Source organism: Syngnathoides biaculeatus, chromosome 7 (genome assembly GCF_019802595.1).
Source record: "Syngnathoides biaculeatus isolate LvHL_M chromosome 7, ASM1980259v1, whole genome shotgun sequence".
NCBI classification, from domain to species: Eukaryota; Metazoa; Chordata; class Actinopteri; order Syngnathiformes; family Syngnathidae; genus Syngnathoides; species Syngnathoides biaculeatus.
This window is the reverse complement of record NC_084646.1, coordinates 10,420,203-10,434,833: the sequence shown is the minus strand read 5'-3', so window position 1 is coordinate 10,434,833 and position 14,631 is coordinate 10,420,203. Positions and strand designations below refer to the sequence as shown.

Sequence of the window (14,631 nt, the reverse complement as noted above, 5' to 3'; positions counted from 1 at the left end):
TGGTGGCTGTGAGAAAACATTCCACAGGTAAGTTAGAAACATTTACTTTGACACTGTTAAAATTTGCCTGGAAAGTTTTTTTTTTTTTTTTTTTTTAATTTTCCGGTGAGTTTAATTCACTTGAACAAAGTTTTGTTTCCAGTTGTTGCTGTTCACTGTTCACTCGCTGCTTCACCTACGTCGGCCGATGTCACTATTTTCCCAAACCTCATCAGTGGATTAGCAAGAAAACACATTTTACGTGAAATTTTTGATGAATTTCATAACACAGAACACTGCAAATCAAATTTGATTTTCAAATGTGAGTAAAATTTTCTGTCGCAGAGACGACAAATGAACAACGCGTTTTGCATGTATTTTCCCATTCCGACTTCCTTATTTCCAAAAAATATCCAACTGATTGACTTCAATTTTTATGTATGACAAAAAAATGCTTAGTTTTTTTTGCAATGTCATGATGAAAGTGCTTCACAGCTTATTTTGGGAAAAGTGAACATGTCACAGATCTCGGGCCCGAGGTAATATGCAAGATTTCTTGCTAGTCACGATGTTCTACGTTTTTCCTTTGCACTTCGCCTTTTTTGGCTTAACAAGTCGAATTAAAAATCCTTCATGTTACCAGAACTGCAAAAGTGTCTAGTTCACACGACCAGTTTTAACTCTACATGCCAAATTTATTGATTAATAATCCAACCCGTAAACCATGTGCTCTACGCGTTTTGGGAGTACCAAGATGGCGGCCAAATGGCTTCCACCATTCGCCATACCGCTTGATGCGAATGCGCTATGAAGTCTTTTTTTTTTTTTTTGGTCAGTGAGGCAACGCAAATGACCAGAGGCAGTTTGTCCGAGTGGGGTTTCCGTAGTTCACCGTAAGGGTCCAACGCAGCAGGTAGCGACAACTAATTGCGGAAACAAAGTTGTCCAGTTTTTGCCAAGACTGGACAGCCATTAAACAGGCGGAGGACGATGCAAAGCATTCGTGACTGATAGATTAGAAATTTTGCCGACTTTTCGCATAAAGACAAGATAATCAAATGAATAAAAGACACGCTGTTGTTGGCAAGGACTGTTCATCATGATGGCGAATGAAATGGAATTATGTTCACCACGAACGGATGGAAGTCTCAACGCCTGCATGACCCGATGACGTGTGAAAGACTAGAAAGCCATCAGCAAAACCGGCCAGCACCAGAAGTCACATTCACGGTAAGAAGTGTTCTTGTCGTCAACAAAAAAAAAAAATCTATAGAACATCTCTAAAGAATTACTAAAGAACTTTAGGGCCCAAGTCCTATAGAATTTCCATTTAAAAACATTCTGTTTTGCACAAGTTCTAAAGAAAATCACAGCCAAAGTTCTTTAGAACAAGTTGTTCTGGACAAATTCTAATAGAATTTCTATGGAATTCTATTCTATATTAGAATATTATTCTCATTATAGATATAATTATTATAAACTATCGAGTTCTATACATTTCTCTAGAATTTTTTTTTTTAGCAAGTTTGGTTCGAAACATCATAAAAATGTTATGAAAGACTTATTGCACTCAAAGTGTTGGTTTTACAAAAATGCTCAAATACAGTACTATTAATATTGCCTGACTTTTTTGAAATTACAATTTTAGCATTTGTGGCTCTCTCAGCCTAAAATGTTCCCGAAAGGTCGCGTAAAATCAATTTGGACTATAGCTCATCGTGCAGATTTTTGTCTGGTTGTGTGTTGGGTCCAAAAAAGTTGGGCACGGCCGCTGCACGCTACATAAACGGAATATTTGTCCCGACAGGTTGCAGAACGTGCGCGTCGCGAACATCCGAAAAAGTCGCGCGGTTCATGATGTGAATGGTGACGACGTAAACCAAAAAAAAGTTCAACTTCCGCCCCGTGAATGTGTATCAAAAGCCATTTCGGTCGTAATTTTGTTTTTTGTTTGAGCTGTCGCAAAATCAAAAAAAAAAATTTCAAGGAATTGTTTCAACATTTCACACAAAAAGCTCCTTTTGTCTCCTTTTTTGGGGTCAGAAATTGATTTTTGGGTAACACCAACCCTTCCATTCATTTTATTTGCCGCTTATCCTGACGAGGGTCGCGGGGAGTGCCGGAGCCTATCCCAGCTGTCAACGGGGAGGAGGTGGGGCGCACCCGGAACCGGTCGCCAGCCAATTGAGACAAACAGCCGGACTCACAATCACACCTATGGGCAATTAATGTCTTCATGTTTTTGGGATGTGGGAGGTGCCCACCCGGGGAAAACCCACCCATGCAAGGGGAAGAAAACACGCAAACTCCGCACAGGCGGGTTCGGGATTGAACCCGGGACCTTGGACCTTGGAACTGTGAGGCCAGCGCTTTACCAGCTGAGCCACCAAAACCACTAACCACTAAAACCAACCCAGATTCTACTAAGTACACAAGAACTGGAAAAAAAAAAACTACACTTGGTTTTAAAAGGTCGGTTTGGTGAAAATGGCTGACAATGAGTTAATATCAACACCAATATCGGTATCATATTGATTTGTTTTTTTGTTTTTGTATCGGGTCACAGGCCACGAGTGAGTAAAATTTTCATCTTCATCGAAGCTCAAATGTGGAAGGGATGGCAGGGAAAGTGCAGTTACGGCAGTCGTCCGCAAGAGAGTGCCAAAGAGCTGCTCCGGTCTCCGTGAAAGACGGAATCCAGAGTTTGTGTGTATGTTGTGAGCATGAACGCTTGCGCGTGTGCTTTTTGGAGTGTTTGAGATCTGGCTGGGAGGCGCAATCGCAACACAATTAAGATAATTTGCCAGTGACGGCTGGTGGCAAGAAAAGCAATTTGCGCGCCCGTAATTTGTAACGCGACGCGCGCCTGTCAGATGGAGATTAAACAAGTGATTGTGGCCCGATTGTCTCAGCTAACTAAGTCTTTGGAGAGCCCGTTTGGAGGGGGAGGCCTCAGGGGTCCACTTTGGGGCCCCCTGAGCTTGTTCTCTTTGGATACACTTGACTTTGTGTCTTCACGTAGATATTTTTGACATCATATTAGTCATTTTCGCCCTGTGGATGTCTTTATGAGTGTGCTCAAGAGATTAACACCATGAACACATGGCCGTCGAATCCTTGTAGTTTGTTGTTTATATAAAAAAATAATAATACTAAAAAATATTTGAATAAACATAACATGAAGAAAATACACAAAAATGTACAAAGACCCCCCGTAAAAGATTATAACAAGAGTAAACACATTGTGATCCTCCCTCACAAAAAAAAGCCCAAATATGAAAAACATGACAAAAAGAAAGCAAAAATAAATAAATAAATAAATAAATAAATAGAACACCAAGAGAAAAATACGCAAAATAAATTCAAAATAGCAGAAAATAATACATTTCAAAAGTCTAGAGAGAATGTAAAGGATTTAACAAGCGTAATGTCACAATGTGATATGAAAAATACACAAATGAGTACATTTATGGAAGCTACATGGGAAAATACAAAAAATGTTGGACAGTCATATTAAAATCGTGTCTGTAATATATAAGAAGATTTGACCAACCCAAAAATATTTCATAAGGGAAATGCACAACTAATATGGAGACTACTGTGTTTCTTTTAAGGTATTTTATTTCAACTTTAGGACTCACAATGCAAAAGCTTTTTTTTTATTTTCAAAGACACACATTTCATCTAATTTTGTAGTAAAAATATATTGCATTTTATTTTAAATTTTGACATTATACATTATAACTTTTGAAGCCTCTCCTCCCAAAAAAAAAATCTAAATAAGACTTGCACTAATGTTAAACACCCCAACCCTGTATTTTATACATTGCCAACTATATAAGTATCATAATAACATTTAATGTGATATTTGAATGGATACATTTCAAACTGGGTCTTTACTGAAAGTTTTTCAATGACCACAATTGTAGGCTTTGTGTGACCTGCATTTGTTGTTTTGTCCGCTAGATAGCAGTGGCACACTTCAGCCGTCCAAAAGCTTTTGGATTCCACAAAGGAAATTAATAGCTTGAATGAAATTATTGTCACCCGGTGAGCCGCTTGAGAAGTTCGCCATCAAGCAATAAAAAAAAAAAATCAAACCCCGGGCACAGAAGAGGCCGTTATTATTATTTTATTGCCGTCATAACCAGACAGATGGACGTGTTTTTTTTAGTACCCCCCCCTCAATATTTTCTAGTTTCCTGCTGATTTCTTTAGGCTCACCTAATCAAAACACAGACATGTTTTAAATTTTTGTATTGTTTTACAGATTCAAATATTTGTCGGCTATCATGATAAAATATGCTTCAAAATATTGTCAAAAACGAACATTTTCTTATTTTTTTTTACGTTAAGTTTAAGTTTCCTTTTAAAATTTGTTTTGGATAATTATTGTCTCTTTTGCTTTGATGTCACCCTGAAATGTACAAATAAAAATTAATATTTTAATTTCAACATATTTTGGAAAAAAATGAAATGCCATAAAAAACATTTAATTTCATTGTTTTCTTGTTCTTTGTGTTTCTGATTTCCTCCAAAATTAATAACCCCCCTATTTTTTCATTTAAATATTTTTGGTGATAAAATATTTGTAAAGTAAAATCTACAAATGTATTTATTCATCTATATTTCTTCAAAGCAAAACTTGTTATAATTAGTTTGTATTTTTGTTCTACTTTTTTCATTTGATTTGCATTTTAGATTTTTCTTTTACTTGGGAAACAAAAGGTTTAGGTAATTAATCATTTAATGATATACTATGTGTAATTATTATTTATATTTAGAGATCAAATATTTGTAAAATAGAATTGGGAAAAAAAGTATCCAAATACAGATTTTTATATTTATATATATATGTATATATATGGGATATGAAGAGAAACAAAATCACAAGTTAAAATATTTATCAAACAAATCTAAAACAAATTACAAATGTTGAAAAAAAAAAATACTATATCTGGATACTTATATATATATTGTTTTAGATTTGTTTGATGAATATTTTAACTTGTGATTTTTGTTTCGTATCCCCTAAAAGTTTAAAACTGATCAAATAATTGGATATAATACTTGTGAATGTTTTTTTTTTTTTTTGGTCTTCTTCTGATTATTTTGCTTATTTTGTTGGTTTTTGTCAAGCGTGCAAGAGTCGAAGAGGTGGGCGGGGCTGAGGTGAAACCCCCCCCCCCGCCCTCGTGAGCGTCGATCTTGACCTTTTGCGCGGTCCCGGCGTGACGGGTGTGGCGAGGGAGGAGGCGGAATCCGGCCACGCGGCGACGCGACGCGACGCGACGCCCTCGGTGCCGGCCGCCGTCGCGGACTCTCGGCTCGCTCGGGAGGCGGATTGGGGGCAAATCTCCAGCGTGGGCGGAGATAACGAGTGTTATCTGCTGTCGGGGCCTTCGGAGAGAGAGAACGAGGACGAGGATGTCACTCAGGTGAGAGTGCACACACACACACACACGCGTCCACGTACACACGCGTATGCGCTCACATTTATGATTCTGTGTGTCGTGGGGACCGGACGCCTCTTTGGCGCCCTCCTGTGGCCAAAGGCTGTAACTGTGCAGTTTTTTTTCCCCTCCTCGTTATCACATTTAAAGGCCATTCTGGCCCGATTGGGGGGAGGGGGGGGGTGTCAATGGTGCGCTATGGTCATCACTAAGCCCTGCTGCCAATGAACATGTGAACAAAAGCGGCCATTTTGTCATCACTGGAGCTATGTGGGACTTTTTTTTAAATGCTTATTCTTTTGTTTTCTGACACTTTATACCCGCACACATTCAGAAAATGAAGGTGTGTTCTGTAGAATAAAAAGTGTGTGAGAATAAAGTTGTATTTTTTATATTCAACTGCTAAACAATGCTATTCTTCCCTTTCTTAAACTTTGAATGTAGCATAAAAACTCGACGTGGTCTTGGAAAAATACAACTTTATCCTTGTAAGTTTATGATTTTTTTTTTTTTTTTTTAATCTAGTGAAAATGTTTATTTTTTTTCATTCTTTTGCGGTCAATACCGTCTGGAATTCCATTTTTTTGGGGGTGAAACGTCTCCCCTGGGGCCGAGTTTTTCCAAGTATCGATGTTGCGTTTATCCGTGGCGCCCTCGCCGTGTCCTCTGCGTGAGTGGCACATCCACAAAGTGGAGCTTTTTGTCAAACTTGGCAAGTTGGCTTTGTACTTTTCACCAGAGCGACGCCATTGTCGGGCACAAAAGCGCCGCGCGGCTCATACAATCCGCGATCGTGCCGCTTTCACGTGGCTCGTGCGGCGAGCGCTCCAAGGTCCCTCGAGCAGACGGGAGTGGGCCGATTGTTCGATATCCATTGTGGTGTTTTTCCCCCGGCCAGGTAGCGTTGAGAATGGCGCCGTTCTTGATCCGCAATGTTGGCAAACGCTCCTCTGCGCCTCGGAAGTAGGCCCGGTATCGTCGGCGCCGCAACAGACCGCCGACGATTTATCGGAACGAGCGGTGTGGAGCCTGCGCTGAACCGCGTCGGTGTAGTTTTGGCCAAGGACGCGTTATTCTTCCGCCACGCCAGGCAAAACACATCCGCGGGTGTTCGGTTCTTTGTGTGCGCACAAAGGAAAGTCAATCGACAGGTCGAAAAAGTAACTTTCAATTCATAGATTCGACTTACCTGAATTAATAACACTGATATGATGAAAAGGAAATGACTTTAAATCATTTTCATCTGAGCTATCGTTGCAACTTTCTTTTGTTACGCTGACCCATCCTTCTGCAAAGTCATGAGACCGTGAGCAACCCCCCCGCCCCGACCCGTGACGCCCACCCGAACCCGAACTGCCGACACCAATCACACTTTGCCTCTTTACCTGCAGGCCCAGACACTCCAATGAGACGCGCCGCACGACGCGGCCAAAACCGAACCACAAAAACAGGGTGCGATTGTCAAGGAAGCAACAGCTTACCGTAAGTACACCGAGCTGGCGGCAATAAATGAACGCGCGGGCATATTTCAGACGTTATTCGACTTAACTTTACTGATTTAGTGTTTTCACAACAAAGCAGTGTCTAAAAATAAGCCAAAATAACATTTATAACCAAACAACCAAACAAACTTTGCTGCAAGTTGACCATGACTCCAAATTTCCGGGCCTACAAGCCGCGACTTTTTTCACACGCTTCCAACTCTGTGGTTTATGCGCTGATGTGGCTAATTTGTGCATTTTGGCCGCAAGGGGGCACTGGAGCGGAAAAGGTAAGAACGAGACCGGTGGAATATATTTACCGGCCCTTTTAGTGCTGTGCTAGCGTTAGCGCTGGCCTAGCGTGCTGCTGCTGTGTTACTGGCGTGATATTTACCGGTAAGCTTTATTTTAACTGGCCCTGTTAGCGTCAGTGCTAGCTTTAGTGCGGCACTAGCGTTAGCGCCAAGCTCGCTTTAAACTCTTTCTGTACCATCTTTGTAAATATCTCGTGTTTCAATGTGGGTTTCAATAAGGGCACGTGCGGGTTTTCCACACGGCTGCGGCGTATGTACAGTACGCACCAAATGGTATTTCCTTTACAAATGTACTCGGTGAGGCTTGTCAGCAGGTGCGCTATGTAGGTCGGGATTTACGGTAAATTGTTCACTCGGTGTCACTGTTGTGTGAAGCCGTTAAAGAGGAGATTCAAATCTTTACTGGCCAATCAAGCGGAGTTAGAAGGCAAACCAGCAACTGCAGTTCGATAGTTCGATTCTCCAGTCTGACCAGTCGTCTCTCGAGCGTCCCTGAACTTTCTGGTGCAGAGTTTTATTCCCCTCTCGTCGGCGCCATGTTCCGCTCAACAAAAACGGTTAAAAGCGCAAAACAACATCGGCCGTCCCGTCGCCGTCTCGTGCCGGCGTCCTCCTCCGATGGACGCCACGTACAAAAAAACAATTCACGACCAAAAAAAAAAAAAAAAAATCCAAACTAAGCAGCGCTCGGCGAAGTGAGATGAATTTGATAACAAAATTTGATATCAACTTGTTGGTGGGGATGGGGGGGGAGGGCCCTCCACACCCCCCGCAAATATTTGTTTACAAACGTCACATTGCGAATGTCTGTTTTTTTGTTTGTGTGCTGCTGGAGCGTCGTTGACGTTTGACGGCTGTCGGCCCTCGTCCGGGATTAAACGTGGCATCGGGCAGACGTGTGTCCTTTCTTGCTTTTGTGCCTTTTTTTTCCCCCCGTTTTTTTTTTTTTTTTTTTTTTTTTCCCACTTATCATCCGTCTGAAATATAATTTTTATCGAACTGACAGTTTCCTCAAAGTCGCGGAGCGCCGCACGGGGGATATTCATTACTTTTTGTGGACCTGCCGTCAAGTCATCTCCCGTCATATCTCATCTCTCGCAGAAAAGCACTTTTTATTTCTTTTTTATTTATTTTTCTGGCACCCCCCCTCCCCCCCCCCCACTTTTACTTTGGGATGACCTTCCCGCTTAAATTGCTTGGCTTGTGTTATTCAGCGGTTGAGATTTACCGGGCCGAAGAATATTGCGGTTGAGGATTTCCCGACCTGCGTGGCGCCCAATAACTTGCGGGAGGAATCCCGCCAGGCGCTTGTTTGTATTCCCGCGGCTTAGGCGCTGATGTTGGGGTGGGGTGGGGGGGTCGGGGGGGGGGGGTGGGGGGCTCTGCTGTACGACACGTAGTCCGTAACCTCTCGTGCAGAAAAGTACGAGGGCGCAGTATTTGCTGTGGTCTTCTCTGAGTGGCCCGTGAACAGACGCGGTCATGTTAAAGTACGCGCAAAAACATAAATGACATGCATAGTTTTTTTTTTCAGTTATTTGTACATTTCTCGAGACGTTACAAAAGATATAAGATGTCTCCAGAGCAACGTTTTTTTTTTTGTATTGTACAAAATGAGACCTGATGAAGTCAACGTTATTAAAAAAACAAACAAACAAAAAAAGAGCCTCAGGCTTCTGTTTGAAAGGCAGGAAAAGCCTGCTAGAACCTCTGAAGTTCATTTGGAGTCAATTAGAGGCACTTTAAATCATGAAAGATGTTTGACGACTACTCCCATTTAAAGCCAGCTTGAACGTTATCAGTTCCTTCCGAACGCAGCAATATTCCAGTTAAGAGAGGGTGTGTACATTTATGCAACCCCGTTATTACAGCTATTTTTATTATATATATATATATATATTTTTCGATTTACTTATACAGGTTATAGTTGATATTAACGGTGACCCTACCCAAACCCGACCTTTGAACTGATTTGAAATGGGTCACAAAAAAAAAACCGTATTTGAACAGGGGTGTGTAGACTTTTTATAGCCACTGTGCTTTTCTGACAACAAAAAGCCCGTGTCGAGGTTAGTTAGCTCTTGATTTGAAATAAAATTTGAAATATTTGTTGTTGAGCTGAAAGTAATTTACATTTGGCTTTTGTACTTTTTAAAAAATTCATTGTGTAATTACACTCATTTTTCTGTACTTCGATCTACTTGAGTACAAAGTACGAGAACCTTTGGCACCTCTAATAATTGTAATCATAATTTAAGGCATCGCATTGTAGTTGGAGTAAATCGTATCGTCATTCCGATGAATTTTATGATCGTAATGGAACTGATTTGCCTTTTTGCCCATTTAGACATGGTTTTGGCCTGCCTCAATGAAGCTCCTCCCCTCACTTTCCCCTAGATGGCGCCTGTCGAAAGAAACATCTTTGGCGTGAGCACAAACGCAAAAAAACTGCAGATTTTCCTTGCTTCAAGATACCAAATTGATTATTTTTTCGCTATGTTTAGTCGAATGAGCGAAAAACGGCGCCAGTCGGGAATCGTCCACGACTTGACCTGAGTTGACTCGTCGGGCTTTTGCGGGGGGTTCTCGTGGAAACTGAGCGGCTCGCGTTGAAGTGGAGGTCGCGACCCAGCAGGTTGGCCCCGCCCGCCCTGTAATGGCGCTGGCAAATTTGCGCGGTAAAAGCCTCTTTCGGGCCTCGTTGAAAGCGCCGCGGCTCTTGTCTCGCTCGTCACATGCGCGACGCCGGCTTTTTTTTAAAAACCCCCCCCCCCCCCGTTTTTCTTTTTCACCTGCCGTAATTGCCCCCCCGAATCTTTGTCAGCGAGGCGCTGCTTGTCCATTTGCGGCGCGGGGCTTTAATCTTTCTTCATTAGTTCCCAATTTGGGATAAATATGCTCATAATGCTTCCCCGCCTCCCGCCAATGGAACGTTTTGGACCCCCCCCCCCTCGCCGCCACCCCGCCGCTTTCATCTGGCAGGCGGCGCGTTGGGTAATTGGGCGGGTAAACAGACGGCCGTGACCCGCTCGTGCCGTACCGGCTGGAATTTGCCCACGGGGGGGGCGGGGGGGGGGCGCCCTCGGCCCAACGGCGACTTTGGTGGCTTGTTGCGCAATTTCCGCGGACTGCTGATGTGATTTTTTTTTTTTTTGTTTTTTTTTTCGCTCCACATTAAATTCAGTTTTGTAGCATTTGCCAAAAGTTTGGCGGGCGGCAAACTGGCCACTTTGGACGCTTCCGACAGTCGCAAATGAGGAAAAAAGAAAACGCGTTCCAAAATGGCCTGAGCTAAATTTCATTTTTCCCCATCTAATTTTGAGCGATGATTTTTTTTTTTTTTTTTTGGTCATCCATTAATTTCACATTTTCCATTTAATTCATTTGTACTTTTTTGCAAGATGTATCATAGAGCCTAGTGAGGATAAGTAGAAAGGATACGTCATCAAATATTTTTTACATTTTTCTTCCATTTGTGATTTTGTCTAATATATTTTACATTTTTTTTCTTCATCTTTTTTTAAATTTCTACTTCTGTATTTTTTATTCAATCTTTCTATATTCCTCGGCAAATATTTTGTATTACTCATCTGATAGCTAATATATTTTTGGATTGAAAGTTAGCTGGGAGTAGCACCACCACTTCCGCGGCCCTTGTGTGGATAAGCAGCTTTGAAAATTGGTGTGGATATGGAATCTAATCTTGGCATTTTTGTCCTATTGTATATATTTTTTAAAAAACATCATGTCATATTTGTTTATTTTTGCATCTAAACTAAATGCGGCATTGTGCGGAAAAGTATGGTGGCTTCAGAGAGTGAAAAATGATTTATTTTTTTCCCCTAATATTTTGGTAAATTTCAGCAACTATTTGTGTATTTTTCTTCTATCCAGTTTTATTTATTTTTAATTTTCTATTTTGATGTCACTTCCATTTTTTTCCACCCCAGTTGCAAAACATTTTAGTTTTTGTCATTCTGCGGAACATCATGTAGTTGATGTTCAGAACGGCCCAAATATAAAAATATTAATTAAAATTTATTTCTTGAAATTTGGTCGACATGTCAATTATGGTAGACGCAAAAAAAAAATTAAAACTCCAAAGGTCAAGACACGGGACGTCAGCCATTTTGCTTCAAAGCAGCCATTTTAGCCTCATTTTGGCCAGTTATTTTGTTATTTTTCAAGGAAAACATTTTCTACAATTGTTACCAAATTTAAACCACATATATTAAATAATTGGAAGATGGTAAAATGGTAAAAAAAAAAAAAAAATGACATTTGCAATTGGCCGTAGAGGCAGGCAGCAAAGTTTGACTGACCACCAAACAAGAAACTCTGATGTCCCAAATTCCAGTTTTACGTGGAAACGCGAACTTTGCTCACCCGTAGTAGTACCACCAGGTGCCACCAGGATTGAAATTAAAAAAACGCCCTGGAAAATTTTACGTTGTAACATTCAAATTGTTATTTCAAACTGGCTACAATTCGCTGTCTGAAATTCACCGTCTAATTTCAGTGTTAAAAAGGCGGGGTTACTTCAGGTCAGAACCCAACTCCCAGCCAATCCGGTTACGCTTCCTTAGCACGTGACGGCGGCCATTTTGGTTTGAGACAACCTTCTTCCGTGCAATATTTTTTCATTTTTTATTTTTGTTTGGGGGCCACAAACGCAAAGTGCGGCCTTTCGGGGTCATTTGCAAGGAACCCCCCTCCCCGCCGGAGATTTGTGCTTTTTCGTCGTGCAGTTTTCGCGGGGGTGCCGCCGCCCGCCGTCGCTAATGAAAAGTGACGGGATGAGGAGGAACCGGCGGGGAATTAAACATTCGCGAGAAGAAAAGAGAGCAAGAGAAGCAGCCGAGATGTCTTTGCGGGTCCTAATCTTTTTTTTTTTTTTTTTTTTTTTTTATTTTAAGCCGGGCGCTTTTGCGCTGACAGGTCCCCCACCTGGACAAGCTTGGACAATGTCTGCTTCTTGCGGGAACACTGGCTTAATCAGGCGGGCCGAGCAGCGCCGCCGCCGCCGCCGCCCTATCTGCTTCTCCATTTGCTGGGGAAAATCCTGGCAAAAGAGGCTAAAGCTCACTTTCATGCTTGTCTTTCATTCACCGACCGCACGGGCGCTTATCGAAGACGCCCCCCGCCCCCCGCCCCACTCGGCTTCAAAACCGCCATCTTCCCTCCTACGAGCATTTTTTTTTTTTTCTTCTTCTTCGTCTTTTTTTTTTTTTTGCCGGGTGAAGATGCTCGACGTAAGTACGGCCCATCCGGCTAAATGGGAATCTCTCCTCGCTGTCACCGCTGCCACGTTATGCCCCTGAGGGAACATTCTCTTCATAATATCATAAGCTGCTTAGCGGTGTGCTTCTATTTAAGGCATACATATTAATAGCTATAAGCAAATCATATTGGAAAGTCTTGCGCGCTGTGTCTCGCTGCCTTTTGCCGCTGTTGTGCCGGCTGTAAGAAGGTGCTAATAACTGCGAGGCCCCTCGCGCGCCGGACCGTCTAATCCCGATAAGCGCTCCTCCGCGAGGCGGGGGGAGGGGGCGCAGATCACAAGACCCCGGGAAAAAAAAGAAAGAAAGAAAGAAAGAAAGACCAAGACTCCCCTTTTCCTTCCCTTTTTCCCAACGCTTGTAATCCACGTTTGCGAGAATTCCACTTGAACTTCCCGTCAAGCGCGCGCAGCAAATCGACGACGTGGCGCGTTCGGATGATGACTTGACGTTATTTGGGCGTTTTCACTTCCCAATTGCTACCTGCTGCAAATTCAAATCGGAATTTATTATTTTTCATATATATACTGTATATATATCATCACATCATGTAATTGTGATGACATTTTTATTTTATTTTTTTTTTTTTTGGGGGGGGGTCAGAATGATCTTTATTGGCCAAGTGTGTCAACAACAACACAAGGAATTTGTCTCCAGTAGTTGGAGCCGTTGAGTCAAATATTGTTCTGAAAAATTATATCAGTGCATCCCTGATACACAGCCTAGAAAAATACTAAATATACATCATCTCTTTTATTCGTATATTTTGCATAGTGTTTGTATCATTTTAAAATATTTTTCTAGATATAGATAGTGTTTTTTTTCTTTTTATTTTGTGTATTTTTCGTTTATTACAAAGTTCTCTTTTTTTCCCCATTTTTGGGAATTTTCATTATTGGCATATTGCAATTCTTTTTTTTTTTTTTCTTCTCCCTATTTTGTCTGTTTTTGACGCGTGTATCAGCGATGAAGCAACGTAGCATTGACCCCACATTTGTTGGCCTTTAAAGGTTTGTCCAATTTCGTGACACAATGATTATTATATTCCGTTCTCCTCGAGAGCAATGACAAGTGAGGATCCCCCCCCCCCCCCCGCACCCTAAAAAAAATAAAATAAAATTACTCTCCAGTGTTGACCAGTTTGCATTTGGCGTGGAAGCAAAAGTTCCAGCAGCTTTTGGGAGCAAATTTGTGCAGTGACCTCGGCGTGCAGTAGGGGGTGCTACTGCCTTTTCTCGTGCGCGTTGCCAGGGCATCATCATCATCGTTGTTGTCGTCGTCGTCATCAGCAGCAGCAGCACCGGCAGCGGCGGCGGCGGCGGCGGCGGCGGCGGCGGGCTGAGCCCCGATGAGTGCTTCAATTGTGGGGATATTTCCCCCGTCTAAGCCCCCCGCTTGACAGCAACACAGTGCACTTATTTAAAGCAATTTCAAACATGTCTTGTCTGACAAGTTTTAAATCCCGCTTAACAGCCCGTAACAGCCAGCAGTTTACTGTCACAATTAAAGAAGAGCCCGCGTGCTCAAAAAGAGAAGAGGCGGGGGGGGGGGGGGGGGGGGGGCTGCGTCGTCTTCTTCTTCTTCTCTTCTTCTTCTTCTTCTTCTTCTTCAGCTGCTGCTGCTGCTGATGCGTGCGAGTGCGTCGTTCGCTTGTTAAGACAGGATGTGACATCATCCCAGTAAGCAGCAGCTACATTATGATGATGATGATGATGAACTGTTTGGGGGACTTCTTCTTCTTTACCTTTCGGCTTGTCCCGTTACTAAATTCCTGGAAAAAAAAATGGAAGTATGTATCCAGGTAAACATTAATAATGGAGTTATTTTTTTTGTGCGGTATTCAGGATTATTGATTTATATGTCTTTTTGACCAAATTTTATTCCATTGTATTCTTAATTTCATGCGATTATATTTGGTTTTTAAATTAAGTTTGTTTTTGTCCATATTTACTTCATGGAATATTTTTGTAGTGTTTGTAATGAAATGTTTATATTAAGATTTTTGTGCATTTTTTGTGTAGTACATTCATTTTTCATTCTGATTTATTTTTTATTTCATATTTTTTAGTTTTTGGATTGAATACACTTAGTGTAGGGATCCGGTTTCTTTTTTATTTACTGCCCT

General features: G+C 41.8%; 1 long non-coding RNA gene across 1 annotated transcript; it reads left to right on the top strand.

Annotated features, from left to right (window-relative positions):
- Positions 1 to 848: 848 nt before the first annotated feature.
- Positions 849 to 13,112, top strand: LOC133504067 (uncharacterized). Its single transcript, XR_009795893.1, has 4 exons — positions 849 to 1,209; positions 5,119 to 5,417; positions 6,824 to 6,914; positions 12,144 to 13,112. It is a non-coding gene; the product is annotated as an uncharacterized LOC133504067 (long non-coding RNA).
- The last annotated feature ends 1,519 nt before the right edge of the window (positions 13,113 to 14,631 follow it).